Source organism: Danio aesculapii, chromosome 4, assembly GCF_903798145.1.
Source record: "Danio aesculapii chromosome 4, fDanAes4.1, whole genome shotgun sequence".
NCBI lineage: Eukaryota > Metazoa > Chordata > Actinopteri > Cypriniformes > Danionidae > Danio > Danio aesculapii.
This window is the reverse complement of record NC_079438.1, coordinates 46,620,211-46,637,212: the sequence shown is the minus strand read 5'-3', so window position 1 is coordinate 46,637,212 and position 17,002 is coordinate 46,620,211.

The following is a 17,002-nucleotide window of genomic DNA, read 5'->3' as shown; positions in this document are numbered from 1 at the left end:
CTAGTGTTATGCTTTTTTGGAGCTATATATAAATTTCGTGTTCCATTAGGTTTCACAAAATTAGCAAGTACATGACAGAAGTTTCATTTTTGAATGCATTAACCATTAAACCTAATGTCAACTGAAGTACTGAATAATGTTAAGTACAGCAGAATGAATGGCCATTGTTGACTTTACATTAGCGCTGGTGCATGAGATAAAGCAGTCTCTTGGCTGGTACCTAATTAAAAAGAAGTGCGCATTATACATCTTGACACCTCATTTGCTGTTCACACACACCTGGCAAGTAAACATGCAGACATGTTCAACTTTATAGCTAACGCTAGGCAAAGCTAGCAGCGCTTTTAACCAGAAAAAAACAGCACTTGATCACAACACAGAAAGCTAGAGAGCCAATACTTACTCCAGTGGCACTGCAACTGCACAGCTTTGATCTGAGATGTGAATTCTCTTAACTTGTCTGGGCTTTCAAAAAAGGGCTACTTAAATTATTTCAGAGATGCCGCTTTCTCTACGACATGGCAAAGGTAGAGCCCTCCTGTGGATTGGGAAAGATAAAAGGTGCTCAAACAGACATCACGACAGGTTTGTTATATTACTTAGCATAAGCACTGCCAAGCATCCCTTAAAGGAATAGACATCTTGTGCTTTTCCCTTTAAACAACAAAAAATTAACAGCGAGGAATTGGGACCCTGCTCTTGTGTTGTATCACTCAACAAAGGCGCGCGAACAATCGCTTATTATGTCAAACTTTGACAATGACAGAATTGGAACAGGGCTTCTTCAGCGCTCCGTCCCCCACTGGGAGCCCCCCTACACACACACACACACACTCCGCTAAGAAAGTTTACTTTCCCTGTCATAGGAAATTACATTTGCATTTGTGGAGCACCGAAGGCCATCTGGTGTTTTGGAACATATGAAAGATCTGTAAGCTTGGTCATAGTGTTGACTTGCTCATCTTACTTGGGGAAAACAGGTAGATAGGTGCATAATTGTTCTGACGTTTAAGTGGAAATTGTCTTATGCTAGTATATTTGCACCCAACAGTAAACATTTACTCACCTTTCACTTGTTCCAAACCTGCTTGACGTCTTTTATATGGTTAAACACAAAAATATTTATACATTTATACAATATACATGTTGAAAACCAGAAGCCACTGAAAAAGTCAATGGCTAATGGTTTTGAACATTCTTCAAAATATCTTTTAGTGTACAACAAACGAAAAAAAATTAAACAAGTGGTTTGGAACAAGTGGAGGATGCAAAAACAATGACGCAATTTTCATTTCTGGGTGAACTACTCCTTCAAGTACAATTGCAAATGTGATACAATGTGCATACATACTTCACATTTATGATATTTAAGTGGCATTACAATATGCATATATTTAAATGAGCAAATCATACGGTGGATGAGAGAGTTAAAACATGCAGCAAGTTAAAAAAACACATGCAAATAGGAAATCATTAACAAATTGGGAAAACATCATCAAATTGACAACACGCACACACAAATTCTCACAAAACATACAAATACAGAAACATGCTGCAAATAATCCAGACCAGAATAGTGTCAGTGGACTCCCAAAAGTGTAAAAAGTATTGACAGTTTAACATGGCAGTAAAAGAACATTTCATTTAATCTAATTATGTAATTCATCAGATTATTTGAAACCAAATGACCAGGATGTTAAAATGAACGAAAACCTCTCAGAACTGCGACAATATTGCTGCCTCTACTGTGGCTGAGAGGGATCTGGATGCAGACCTGGTGCAGATGCAATCCGAGCTGCATGCAATGCTTTTTAATGGGCTCACCTAACCCCACACGTAACCTTATACCTCACAGTGACGTCACTAGCCCCATTTGAGTGCATTGTGTCTGACATTGCATCGCTGAGTGATGCAGTCTCAGCTTGCATCATTAAGGCTACATCCAGATACTACTGGAGAAGTGTGCGCTATTTGCAGTGCATTTCTGTAATTGCATCTATTGTGAGAATTTGTGTGCGCATGTATTGTTAAACTGATGCTTTTTTAATATCTCAGTTTTTCTGTTTGCATGTGTTTTCTTCTTGCAGTGCAGATTTGACTCTCTCGACCCCCGTAGAATCAGATCAGACTATTGAAAATAATTAACGGACATCTACTGTTGTCAAAATTGCAACAAACTCCAAGTTTCGAAATATAAAACTTTCCTTCGGCTTGGTCCATTTATTCATCAGGGGTCGCCACAGCGGAATGAACCACCAACTTATTAGATTATGTTTCACACAGTGGATGCCCTTCTTGTTGCAACCCAGTACTGGGAAACATCCATACACACTCATTCACACACATACACTACGGCCAATTTAGTTTATTCAATTCACCTATAGCGCATGTCTTTGGACTGTGGGGAAAACCGGAGCACCCGGAAGAAACTCACGCAAACACAGGGAGAACATGCAAACTCCACACAGAAAATGCCAACTGGCCCAGTCGGGACTCGAACCATGTTCTAACCACTGAGCCACCGTGCTGCCCTATACAATTTTCGTTCAATTAAAATATTTTTACTTCCTATTTGGATAAACTTCAACTGAATAGCGGCAATAATCCTTTAACGCAACATTCAACACTCTTGCAATCAATATCTGGTGAAATACCCCAGACCAAGCCATTTACAATCATTAAACCATCTCTACAGCTGTAAAGCAAACTTATAAAAACTGCAAAAATTAGTTTCACTCTAAGAATTCTGTGATGTTTCGCTTGCTACTCACACTAAACTTCGCCTCTATGGCTGCCGTAAAACTTCAAATGACTTCAAAGGAGGAAGCGCAGACAGGATGAAGTCTGCTGTGGTAAAATGAATACACCTCAAACAGAGTCATTAGCAGGAAAGGGTTCACAAATTAAAGCAGTAAAAGAGACTAAAGATCGATTGTGGGGGGATTTCGGCTGGCATCGCAGCGTGAGAACGGCAGCCGGATGTTTGGCATGCTGTACGGAGGGGTCTGGATCATACGCTAACCTCCATTCGGTGTGCTAGCTGGCGGCCCCAGTCATTGACAGGAAAGCGCGGGCCGCCAGGGCATTGATTGATTAATCAAAGCTAATGTTCTTTTGATCAGCAGGGGCTGCCCTATTAACCAGTGAAGGAGAGAGGGGGAGAAATGCTCCATCTTTTATTTACCCGCTCGCGAGGTCCCTCGTTGGCTTCCAACGCTAACTTCAAAGCCGACTGTGACAATTCTGTCACAGTTTTGACTGATGGAAAAAAAAAAGTTTTATATATATTTTCCCTCGACAGTAGATTTTGTTTAATCGTTTCCAGCATCGCTCGGTTTTAATATGTGTCGAGGAAGAGAATACAAGTCTCATGTTTTCTTCATGACTGTTTCCTTTCTCGTCTAGTTGTCTAGTGGGTTGTCCTCTTTTTCGCACTGTGCCATTTTATGCCTGTCACAAGGACACCCAGGGAAACTTCACGCAACTTTTTGTTGTTTGCTATAATTTATCCCCTTGTTCCAGGTTGAAGTGTGCACACTTTCAGCGTCAAGCATGTGTTGCGAGAGGCCTAATGCAGAGTTCAGACTGCATGATTTTAGCCCCGATTTTGACTTGCCGACAGGTTGAGAAATCACCAACAAATGCCTGAAATCACAGGAAAATTGGTGCTCGTTCATGTGAGTAACAATCACACAGTATGAACGATTAAAGACGCCATCTAAGAGAATCGCAGACACATGAGAGATATTTAACATACTAAATATCTGGAGCTGTCGGCGATTCAACTTGTGAAATATGTTCTGATTGAAAATAACATTGGTAATCACCTACAGCCAATGAGAGAGTAGAGTCCACTAGCATGGGTATGTGCAGGCCAGTGGGAGGTTAGGGGAGAAGTTAAATCACTAATTTTCAGTTTATTTGGACCAAAGAAATGAAGGAAAAACTAGTGTAAATTTGGTAGTAGTAGCCGTGTCTGTTTTGACATGTCATCTGAGCAATATCACAACAGGGTCGAAAAAGAAAAAAGTTGAGGAGAAATTGCTAATTCCCTCAAAGCCAGGTGAGCAAAATTAAGTACATTTTCTACATCACTACAGGCTTCTTTCTCCTTACGTAGTTAAAAACAAAAGATATACTACGTGACCATGCATTGTTTCCATGTCACTTCTCGCGTGTGTTTGGATGTGAGATGTAGTTGTCGGCGATTCTTCCTATTTTAAAGTCATGCAGTGTGAAACCCCATGTGACTGATCCATCTTGCAGTATAAACAAAGCAGCTATGAAACGCTAGCCAAGATAGTCATACAGTGTGAAAACATTTGTGACACGACTACTTTAAAAATCGTGCAGTCTAAAATCGGCATAAAATAGCAGCGTCTGACATTATAGAATACAAACATTCCCTAAGACAATATATCTAAATTGGTAAACCATAATAAATGAGATGGTAAGCCATCAATCAATTCTCAGTTCTTGTAATCAATGTTCTGGATGGTGAAGAAGATCTGAGCTACATGAGCAAAATGTAATGGCAAAACTACTGGGTATCCCTAAAATGGCAAGGCGGTGGGTTAAGGACCGCAAATTTAAATATAACGATACTGATATTTGTCCAAATGAGAAAACAAAGGCAACACAAAGATGCTGAAACTATCACTGGATACCTGAAGTACTTTTATTACTTTACCTCAAATTCATGGCCTGGCTCGCATAGCTTCTTCACATTCTTACAATGATAACATTATCCAATTGTTTTTAACATAGTAATCAAAGGAGGTGTGCTTCTCCACATCGTCATCTGTAGCTTTAAGTTACATGCGTCCTTTATATTTTAATAGTTTCTGACTGGCTATCAGTGTTTTATAGTTTGTAAGTTGGACAAAAATAGTTTTCAAAGTGATCCTAACAATATTATTATATTACTTCTCTACATCTTTATCTTTATAGTTTGAACTCTGCCTTTGTTTTAACATTCAGAACGATGCCTTTACTGTTATCATTGGTGTGAATGGCTCTTTATTCCTGAATAGCAGTGATGAGAATTTCTCAACATATGTGCCACATAGCAAAAACTGGCCTCAGGATGTTGGACACCCAAGGCGCTTTGACGCTCGAAGGCAACAGAGGCTATCCCATGTGGCCCAAGCCAACAGAAAAGTACAACACATTTAGATGGTTATGGGAGGAATGTATTGCAACAAAGTGCACTCTGCCACTTATGGTAGCATAACGTAACACAGCATAACAGTAGACCAATCAGACTGCAAATGATGACCACCATTGGAAGTGCCTACAAGGAGCACAAGAGGGTCTAGACTGGATGGAAGTGCCTACAAGAAGCACATGAGTGTCTGACCTGGAGCTTGGAGCAGTGGAAGAAGGCTGCCTAGTCCAGTGAGTACAGTTTTCTTTGTATGAACAAGAGAAGACAATGAACTCCACACGATCCCACCCCAGAAGGTACGTTTGCAAGCCTTGTGCTGTTTCATATCATGTTCAAAGTGCCTTAAAGTACACTGGCTGCTTTCTTTACTCTCAGATGAAGGGAGACCCACCTGAGTGTAGACTAAGTGAGGTATCCTTCTACATCTTGTTTCATGTTGGGAGACTCTCAAAGTGATGAGCAGGTGAGAAACCCAAGGTCTTTTTGCCAGGTCCTTGGGTTTCTTAAGCTTCCGGAGGTCTCTGAGGGGAAACGTTATATCTCGTGTTTAATAAAAATTTCAGAAGCAGCTCACTTATACACAGACACACTGAAGGACCTTAATACACAAACGCCACTTACAAGTTCTGTTAAGTCGCCTTTGTCTTTGTTTTTCCTCTTCGGATCTCTTCTGCTCCCCTGCCTTTCTCATTTGAGAGACTGTTTCCTGCTCAACCCCTGCCCTTGAGTTTTTCCCAATGTCAGCGCACACTTCAAACACCAGCTGACAAGCTCAGAAGAGTCCGCTGAGAATCCCTATTCTAAACAATTATCCGTCTGCTACAGGCTGGAAGATTCTTCCCAGAGCATTACGCCTAATCAAAAGGTCCCTTTGACCTGTCAACAACATTGTGGACGTGCTAAATGTGCCTCTCGCCCGTAGGTGTGAATATAGTAGTGATAAAGTGATGCACACATATGTTTAATATATAACAACAAGCATCCCTGCTGCCGATTTCAACAACCAAGAATGCCTGGAGAATTTGTTTTGCAAACTCTGTATCTTGAACCTTTGGCAGGCTTCAGGCAGCGACTGTACCTGGGAAAGTTTTGCTAAACAAAACAAACAGGCTTTCATCTTGTGAAACTAGATCATTTAATATAGATTAAAGCTGGGGTAAAACACCTCGGGAAACCTGTCCGCAAGCACTGAGAGCTTCTCTAGATACAGATTCTCCTGCAAGGGACCTTTCTGAACCCTGATTTTTACTTGGCAATAAGTTTGCCCAAAAGTCTTGATGTTTAAATTAAAATTTTAAAATAGCCCAACTGACGACCCTTAAATCATGACGTGCATTTATTACGGCCTCACAGGAGTCAATGATTACACTCACTGATTAGAAACAAGATGATCAATAAAGATCACCGCCATGTTTTTGGAGTATCCATCAAGTGTTGTAATCTGCGAACGAAGCTTGATCTTTCAGCGCCCCTCCCTCAAACTCATCTCCACCACCTGAACCTCCTCTGCGGGCTTTTTTCATTTATTTGGAGAGCAGACGAGTATTTCCATATTGATTGCACTGCAACTGTGGCCTTTTTGTTTGGTAAACCTCAAAGCCAGCATGAAATATGTGCCTGGCTAATGTATATCAGGTTGCAGATGATTAGTTTCAGCCTTATCAAGAGGCTGAGTGCTTCAATTTGGTCACTGCAAACAAACTATTTGTAACTAGTGTTATGTTCATTTAATCAAGAATCTTACTACTACAAAATTGTTATACATTATGCAACTATATGAATAACAGTGCCAAGACTGCATGCTGTTGTGTAGCACTTTTTAACTTTTCTTATAAACTGCTGCTGACAACATTGTAGGCCTACATTTTGTTCAGAATAGAATCTTAAACACCAGTCCATATCTAGGCTAATAAGAACAATTAGATAATAATATTAGCAATTAATAGTAATAATTAGTAATAATAATAGATACCAAATTAGTAATTGGTGTCTCAGAAAAAAATAGCTTGTTCTTCAATGCGGAATTAAGTTATACTACTAGGATACAAATGTTTTAGGACTTCAGATTCATTAACCTATGAGGGAAATAACTAGGAATAACAACCTGCAGTAAACTGTCAGAGTCAGACTTGCTCTACAAACAAGTTTATGACAATACATAAATATAATTAAGAAAAAACCAGTTTACAGCATTAAGAACCATAACAAGCTGTTTCTTATTGCTGGAAATCAATGGAAGTGAATGATGGCAGAAGTCTGGAGACCTCACGTGTAAGAATAAGGTCAGCACAAAACTACCATTTGATTTAACAAATAAAATAAAGCCTTTAGCAATGACAACATTCACAATTTTCAGCCTGTAATACTAATTGAGGGGTGACATGGTGGCGCAGTGGTTAGCACCATCACCTCACAGCAAGAAGGTCGGAGGTTCGAGCCCCGGCTGGGCCAGTTGGCATTTTTGTGTGGAATTAGCATGTTTCCTCAGGGTGCTCCGGTTTCCCCTGGTGAATTCGGTAAGCGAAATTGTTCGTATATGTTCTGGTCCTCCAGGTTGGGTGTTGAGCGTTGGGCTATTGATCCACCTTATAAAAACTAGATGTTAAGAAACACCAATATAATGCGGCTAAATATCAACTTCGATATAGAATGGCCCTGGGAGTAAGTACTACTAATTGAAAGCCTAAAAAACATAGGCTATGTACTGTTTTCAGTGCCGTTCCCCATTGCCAGAACAGTTTCCCACAGTTTCCCATTTCTCCTGTTGAATTAGGTAAGCTAAATTGTCCGTATATATCCTGGTCCTCCTGGTTGGGGGTTAAGCATTGGGCCAACGACCCACCTCATAAAAACTATGTTACAAAACGCCAATATGGTGCGGCTAAATATCAACTTCGATATAAAATGGCCCTGGGAGTAAGTACTACTAATTGAAAGCCTAATAAACATAGGCTACGTACTGTTTTAAGCACAGTTTCCTATCGTCAGCCCACATAACCTTTTACTTGCATGAGGATTTATTGATATTGCAGAAATGCCAGCACTTAGACTCACGTTAGTCTTTGTAAAAAGTCATTCAACCTTTCGTCTCGTCCGCAATTTAATGGATTATAAATACTCGGCTGATCTGCCAATGACAAATAATTTATCTGAGTGGGATCAAAGCTTATGAACTTTTCCTCATTAATTTCGCCAGCGGAGTTTTGACAAGAGTGGCGGAAGCAGAGGCAGACATCGGGCCGTCGGTGCCAGGTGAGACCCGGGCGCAGGTTTGATCTCGTATACATGTATTCCTTCACTACTCGGTCTTTTGGGAGCTTCGTGCCAAGGTCAACATTGAAAGACGAGTGCGCGCGGTGAGATTTTCCTGCACGAGCTGCGCGCGCCTTTCTTTTATTGTGTGCATCACCGCAGCTTCAGAGGCGGCAGATTGACACCAGTGAGTCCCCGGATAACAAGACATCGAGAGCGGTTTCCATCGCCTTCACAGAAAAAGCCGGTATATATGTTCTAATTGCATCATTAATATCATTAGGGATTAATTGGCTTCATCTTCTGCTTTGCTTTTGCAGTGTTGATGAGGCGCAAAGTGCGAGTTTTGATGACCTCCAGCCTTTAGTGAATGAAAGAAATCTTGTCTCCGGTGGATGAATGGAGTTTCTTGATGTGTGCTTGAAGGACAGCTTTTATTGTGTGCGGGATTCATTTTCCCAAACTATTATCCGTTCTTGTGTGTCCCTTTTAACCTTTATGGAAGATGTAGAGGTTTGGGGGAAGGCAGGAAAATTCAACATGAAAAAAATGTGTTGAAATAAAAAAAATAACACAAAAGCAATGAGCTCATTTGGTTGAAACTAAAAAGGCAAAACAAAAACAAACAAAACCAACATAAGCTCATTCTGAAAACGTAACCCTTTATACATTTCTGGAGATCACGAAATATGTAACCAGAAGTACGTATGGCTACATTTCGTTTTCAAAACGAACACTACGCGGTGGTATGACGTCATTACTTTTCGCGCTTCCCAGCTGACCCTTTTACCTCCGTGTGGAGGCTTTCCCGTTGTTACCAGTTTGTCCAGTGGCTCACCATGTACGACGGCAGACTTGAGAAGCAGAGAGGAGACAAAAACAGTCCATAGTAAATAACAGGGTGAGAAAGTGGTCAAATCTTTTCCTGGATTGCTTTTGAAAACTATTGGTTAGGTTTGGGAAAGAAGAAGGTTGGGTCAGTCGATCAGCCAGTCATTCAGTCAATCGACAGTGGCCTCTGGTGGATTTACGTGAGAACAACAGGTGCAAACGGCACTCGTGAGAGAAACTTGAGATCTGAAAAAGCATACACAGTGGCCTCTGGTGGATTCTTGAATACAAAAACTGCAAAAAAAAACGTAGCTCCTGGGACGTATTTCACGCTCTCCAGAAATGTATATAGCAGTACGTTTTCAGGGTTGGTTAAGACAAACAACTTAAAATGGCCTAATATTACATAAGCTGAAATTGAATCAAAGCTAGTTTTTATTTAATAATACACTTTTAAAGCTGCAATAAAAAGGACGGCGCTATCAGGGCATCTTGGGCATCTGCCTTCATCCATTAGTCAATCCTCTTTTGTTTTGTTAGCAAGGCTAATGTTCCAACAATCCAATCGGTTTCCAAAAGATGAATGCACTGCCCTACATTTTTTTTTAATTCCGTTTCGTGGTGACTTTAAATCTTTTTTAAAAACTTGTATAGCTTAAAATTTCAATAAAAAATATCAAGTCTATGTGAATCGGAAGTTGCTAAGACATTTCAGGATGTTGATGTACATCCAACTGAAACTGAATATTGAGTTGGGGCGGGGTTTTGTTTTTGCACATCATTCCCTCATAGCAATCTAACGGTAATAGGGGCATGGTTAAGAATATTAAGGCCATCAAACTGGCATCATCAGAAAAGGACCGCCACTCCAAATGTGGAAGCAAATGGTCAGACTTTGATTAAAGACTATTAATAAATTTTTCTTCGGCTTACTCCCTAATTTATCAGGGCTCGCCACAGTGGAATGAACCACCAACTATTGCGCCATATGTTTTATGCAGTGGATGCCCTTCCAGCCGCAACCCAGTACTGGCAACACGCATACACTCTCACATTCACACTACGGCTAATTTAGTTTCACCTGTACCGCATGTCTTTGGACTGAGGGGGAAACCAGAGCACTCGGAGGAAACGCGAACACGGGGAGAACATGCAAACTCTACACAGAAATGCCAACTGACCCAGCTGGAACTCAAACCAGTGACCTTCTTGCTGTAAGGCAACAGTGCTAACCACTGAGCCACCGTACTGCCCCTTGATTTTTCAGTGAATTATCTTGCACAGATCAATTAATAACCTAAAGACTAACTATGTGTCAGCAAAATAGACATTATAAATTTAGATTTTGCACACTTTCAAAAGTGTAAAAAAGTAAAAAGAAAAAAGAAATACAAACAAAACAACTTAAACAAAGGACCTCACTTAAACTGGAACAAAATTAACACAAAAAATAACAATAAATTTTATTTGACAAATTACTACATTAAAAAAATTCAGCAAGTGATGAGCTCAGCTGCAGCTATATTATGATTTTACATCCAGACTAGCATATAACATGTAAAACGAAGTTGTCAAAAACAAGTCCCCCAACACTCCACACACATCACGTGTGTACAAATGGACAATATCTGTTATGTGGAAAACTCCGAAACCAGGGACGCCAAAAACAAGCATGTTAACATGCAATCGACACCAAACTGTCAGGCCTGATGTCAGCTCAACAAATGCGACAAATTATTCATAATCTCACCGGCAGTGTTTCGAAGACAACTTCTGACATTCTGTCACAGATCTTTTACAGTCGTTTTGCTCTCTTTTGTCTCCCGGTATGTTAAAATTCAGCAGGAGAGAGAAATGACGTGCCAATGATAAGCAATGGCACCCTATCAGAGCGAATGCAACACACTGGATGTTTCTGTTTAAGCCTCCTTGAGCGACTCTCAGACAAATGAGGGAAGCATTAGACGTGTGTATGCTATTAATCACACAGAATAACATGTTTTCATAGCAATTGATTATGCTGCCGCTGGGTAATGTGTGCACAAACCTCTAAAATCCTGGCTTGTGATGAATGTGGTTGACAGGTGACTTGCGTATCGGTAGAAATGTTATTTTTTTTAGCCTGGAAACAGAAACCCTGAGCGCACCATTTTTCACAAGTGCTTGGAGGAACAAAGGGGGAGAGAGAGAGAGAGAAAAAACATGTATGAATAAAACAGCAGAAAAGCAATCAATCTGAAAGAAGACATTTGTCAGTGAGCGAGGGGTTGACAGAGTCAGTCAGATTGATTCAGAAAGCGGGTTACTGACACAATATACAGGAGTGCTTGCACTGGCAACCTCATCTATGTCACACACGTTGGACTCAGATATAGGAATGGCTGACTTCTAGTTACTGTAAATCTAGTCTGGTAATGCTGGAAATCAGAGCCCAAACTTAATATATGCTACACCTATCAATGGTTTATGAAATAAGACACATTTGTAGTCCATAAATAAGCCTGTGAATTATTATTAATGTTATTATGATAGTCAAAATCATCATTATAATAAAAAATACTAATTAAAGCCATTATAGTATATATGTATATACAGTCAGAATTATTAGCCCCCCTGAATTATTAGCCCCCCTGTTTATTTTTTTACCCAATTTCTGTTTAACTGAGAGAAGATTTTTTTCAACACATTTCTAAACATATAGTTTAATAACAAATTTTTTAATCACTGATTTATTTGATCTTTGCCATGATGACAGTAAATAATATTTGACTAGATATTTTTCAAGACACTTTTATACAGCTTAAAGTGACATTTAAAGGCTTAACTAGGTTAATTAGGTTAAGTAGGCAGGTTAGGGTAATTAGGTTATTGTAACAAGTTAACAAGTTATTGTATAGCAATGGTTTGATCTGTAGACAGTTGGGAAAAAAATAGCTTAAAGGGGCTAATAATTTTGACATTAAAATGGTCCATAAAAAATTAAAAACTGCTTTTATTCTAGGCAAAATAAAACAAATCAGACTTTCTCCAGAAGAAAAAATATTATCAGACGTACAGTGAAAATTTCCTTGCTCTGTTAAACATCATTTGGGAAATATTTAAAAAAGAAAAAAAAAAACCAAAGGAAGGGCTAATAATTCTGACTTCAACTATATATTTATTATGACAGATGTACAACAACAATAATAAATGCTATATAAAATGCTACTACTGTTACTAATATTATTAATAATTATTATTATGTAAAATGTACCTGCATAAATGTACCTGTCTAGTATAAAATGGTTAATTATATTTATACAATTTAAATATGAGCTGGATGGATGGATAATGATAACAGGATAATTATGGATTTATTATGTATATAAACAAAAAAATCTGTCTGTCTATTAATTAAAAAAAGGTTATTTATCTCTCATTTAAGATATTTATTTACCTTATTGATGTATTGATAATAACAGTAATAAATACTTTAAATATATATAATTTTATTATAACATACATGGTCATTTTATAAATATATTCATTCATTTTGTTGTAATTCTAGGGGCTTCAAATAATTCTTCATGGGTCATGGGTTTTCGATCATATCCCTGAGCATCAAACATATCCACATATTATGTCAGAGATATAAAAATTAATACAGTTACCAGCGAATTATAGACAAAACTTTTACTTACTTGCCAAAGCTAATTTCACGTACATTTGGCAGTTGGAAAGAGTTTAATTTTGGACCCCGCTGGGAATGCCATTGTGAACCACCGAGTTTTGCCGTTACAAGATTTCTGAGGGATGAAGAATTGTATCAGATTGCATGTCAAATGTAATGAAACACTTCAAATGCAAAACAGCGCCTTGAACAGACCTACATATTCTAATGAATAATTCACATGTAATTCAGTCATTCCCTTTGGCATTTCAGCTGTTTCCTGAGTTCATTTACATTTCATTCACTGCATGACCTCGTAATCAAATTAGACTGCCAGAACAAATGGATTTGTTCATAAAGATTTGAAAGAAAATGTGATATAGGACAGAAACAGATGAAACTAGGTCTGGTTATACATCACATATTCACAATATATTTAAGCTACTTTTGCTGGCAAATGACATAATAATAAAAAAAAAACTTCAGTAGGAAAAATGGTGCTGGAGAGAATCTGAAGATTTTTTCTTTTAGTTAGAAGTGATAAGTTTGCATTTTTAAATTTTGAACATGTTAAAAATAACTAAAATAATCCCATTTCAATGTTCAAAACCATATATTTCTTCATTTACATTTAGATTTTAATTTTAGATTAGAAAAAAAAGCTACAATGCTGTCTAAAGCAGAGCCTGAAATAATAATTATTAACATTATAATTACGAAGAAATTGATATTAATAATCGCAGTAGTAATTAAATAATTACTTCACTTTTTCCACATATTTTTATGTTACAACCTTTATCCAAAATGGATTCAATTCTTTTATTTCCTTCAAATTCTACACACAATACCCCATAATACCAATGTGAAAAAAAGATTTTTTGAAATTGTTGCAAAATTATTAAAAATAAAAAACCTGAAAATCACATGTGCATAAGTATTCACAGCATTTGCCGTGAAGCTCCAAATTGAGCTCAGGTACATTCTGTTTCCACTGATCATTATTGAGATGTTTCAGCAGCTTAATTGGAGTTCACCTGTGGTAAATTAAGTTGATTGGACCTGTTTATATAAGGTCCCAGGGTTGACAGTGCATGTCAAAGCACAAACCAAGCCTGAATTCATCTGAAGGACTGTTAGACCATAAGAAACAAACTTCTTTGGTCTAATGAGACTAAAATTTAACTGATTAGAGCTAATGCCAGGCGTTACGTTTGGAGAAAACCAGGCAGTGTTCATCACCAGGCTAATACCATCCCTACAGTGAAGTATGTTGGTGGCAGCATCATGTTGTAGGGATGTTTTTCAGCAACAGGAACTGCAAGACTAGTCAGGATAGAGGGAAAGATGCATGCAGCAATGTACAAAGATATCATGAATGAAAAACTGCTTCAGAGTGCTCCTGACCACAGACTGGGGCGATGGTTCATCTTCCAGCAGGACAATGGCCCAAAGCACACTGCCAAAATATCAGTGGAGTGGCTTCACAACAACTCAGTGAATGTCCTTAAGTGGCCCAACCAGAGCCCAGAACTAAATCCTATTGAACATCTCTGGAGAGAACTGAAAATGGCTGTACACTGTTGCTTCCCATCCAACCTGATAGAGCTTGAGAGGTACTGCAAAGAGGAATGGGCAAAAATTCCAAAAAGACAGGTGTGAAAAAGTTGTGGCATCATATTCAAAAAGACTTGGGGCTGTAATTGCTGCATCACAAAAGTATTGAGCTAAGGCTGTGAATACTAATGTACATGTGATTTTTCAGGGTTTTTTATTTTTAATAAATTTGCAACAATTTCAACAAATCTTTTTTCACATTGTCATTATGGGGTATTGTGTGTAGAATTTTGAGGAAATATAAACATAAATACTTTACCTGATGCAATATATATTTAAATATAACTTTTAGTCCCTTATAATATGCAGTACTTAGTCAGATTTGTTCATTTTGGTTTATTAAAGTGTTAGCGAAAACCAAGATTAATAAAATATGTGTATTAAATCTGCCATCTACTGTATATGAGCTTGTATAAAACAAAGACCACAACTGGAGTTGATTTACTGTCTAAAAAAAATGAAAATATAAGAAGAAAGCTTGGAGGAAAAACAGTGATAGGAAGCTGAGGAGAGGAAGTGCTGTCTGTGAAGGAGAGAATCAATCGCTCAGCGTTATCTGGCCTGGTGGCTCGGGCCACACGGCTCCAGATTGCAGATGATCTACATGCCTTTATGTAAGTGAAGCTAATCTGTCATGGCCTCGGAGAGGTGGAGACGCAGGCGGAGAACTGGAGCTCCATCACTCTTACTCTACACTGAGCCACTGCTAATGAAACGCACACACAAACACACACACACACATCACAATCAACCACACACAATCAACACGTGGCAGATGCATAAAGATGGATGGACGGATGGATGGAGAAGCAGACAGAGGGATAAAAAGAGAAATAAAACAGTAGCGATAGAAAGATTAAGGGAGGCATGATAGAACAATTGGAAGGATGGAAAAATATCCATTTGGATGGACGGATGTAAAAATATACATTCGGACAGATGAATGGATGTAAAAATATACATTTGGATGGATGGATGGATGTAAGAATATACATTTGGATGGATGAATGGATGTAAAAATATACATTTGGATGGATGGATGGATGTAAGAATATACATTTGGATGGATTGATGTAAATATATACATTTAGATGGATGGATGTAAAAATATACATTTGGATGGATGGATGGAAATATATATATATGGATTGATGGATGGATGGATGGATGTAAAAATATACATTTAGATGGATGGATGGATGGATGTAAAAATATACATTTGGACGTATGGATAGATGGGTGGATGGATGAATGGATGGAATATCAATTGGATGGATGGATGGAAAATATACATTTGGATAGATGGATGGATGGATGGATGGATGGATGGATGGAAAAATATACATTTGGAAGGATGGATGGAATATCAATTGGATGGACGAATGGATGTAAAAATATACATTTGGATAGATGGATGAATGTAAAAATATACATTTGGATGGACTGATGTAAATATATACATTTAGATGGATGGATGGATGGACGGATGGATGGATAAAAAATATATATTTGGATGGATGATGGGTGGATAGATGTAAAAATATACATTTGGATGGATGGATGTAAAAATATATATATGGATGGATGGATGGATGGATGTAAAAATATACATTTGGATGGATGGGTGGATGGATGAATGGATGGAATATCAATTGGATGGATGGATGGAAAATATACATTTGGATGGATGGATGGATGGATAAATGGATGTAAAAATATACATTTGGATGGATGGATGGATGGAATATCAATTGGATGGACGAATGGATGCAAAAATATACATTTGGATAGATGCATGTAAAAATATACATTTGGATGGATGGATGGATGGATGGAATATCAATTGGATGGATGAATGGATGGAAAAAAAACATTTGGATGATGGATGGATAGATGGAAACAATGGCAGATCAAATTTTATCGACATAATAACAGATAGATAGATAGATAGATAGATAGATAGATAGATAGATAGATAGATAGATAGATAGATAGATAGATAGATAGATAGATAGATAGATAGATAGATAGATAGATAGATAGATAGATAGATAGAAACGGACGGATGGACGGACAGACAACACAGACAGGTCAATGGCTGAATGGTTGGATACACATTTTTATTTCAAAAGTTTTTCTCCTCCGCCACCCCCCCCCACCCCACCCCCTCAAATCAGGGCTTTAATCAAGTTCTAAATAATTCTTTTAGAGCATTAATTAGCTCTGTCTTCTGGCCTCCCGCTGCTCGTGTCTCTCTCAGGACTGCTAATACCAGCTCTACAATAGTGCTTATGCAGGTATTATTAAGCTTTTGTGAAACCAGCTTTTACTGTGAATACAAATCTATCTGTGCTCCAGTTTTTCCGACCGAATTTCGCCAAGTTTCCACCCCGCTCCATGCACTCGCACCTCTCCGGCTCATTCCCAATTCCACAAATTAATTCAGTCATTTATCCTCCATCCCAGTCAAGGGCACGGCCCGCGATCTC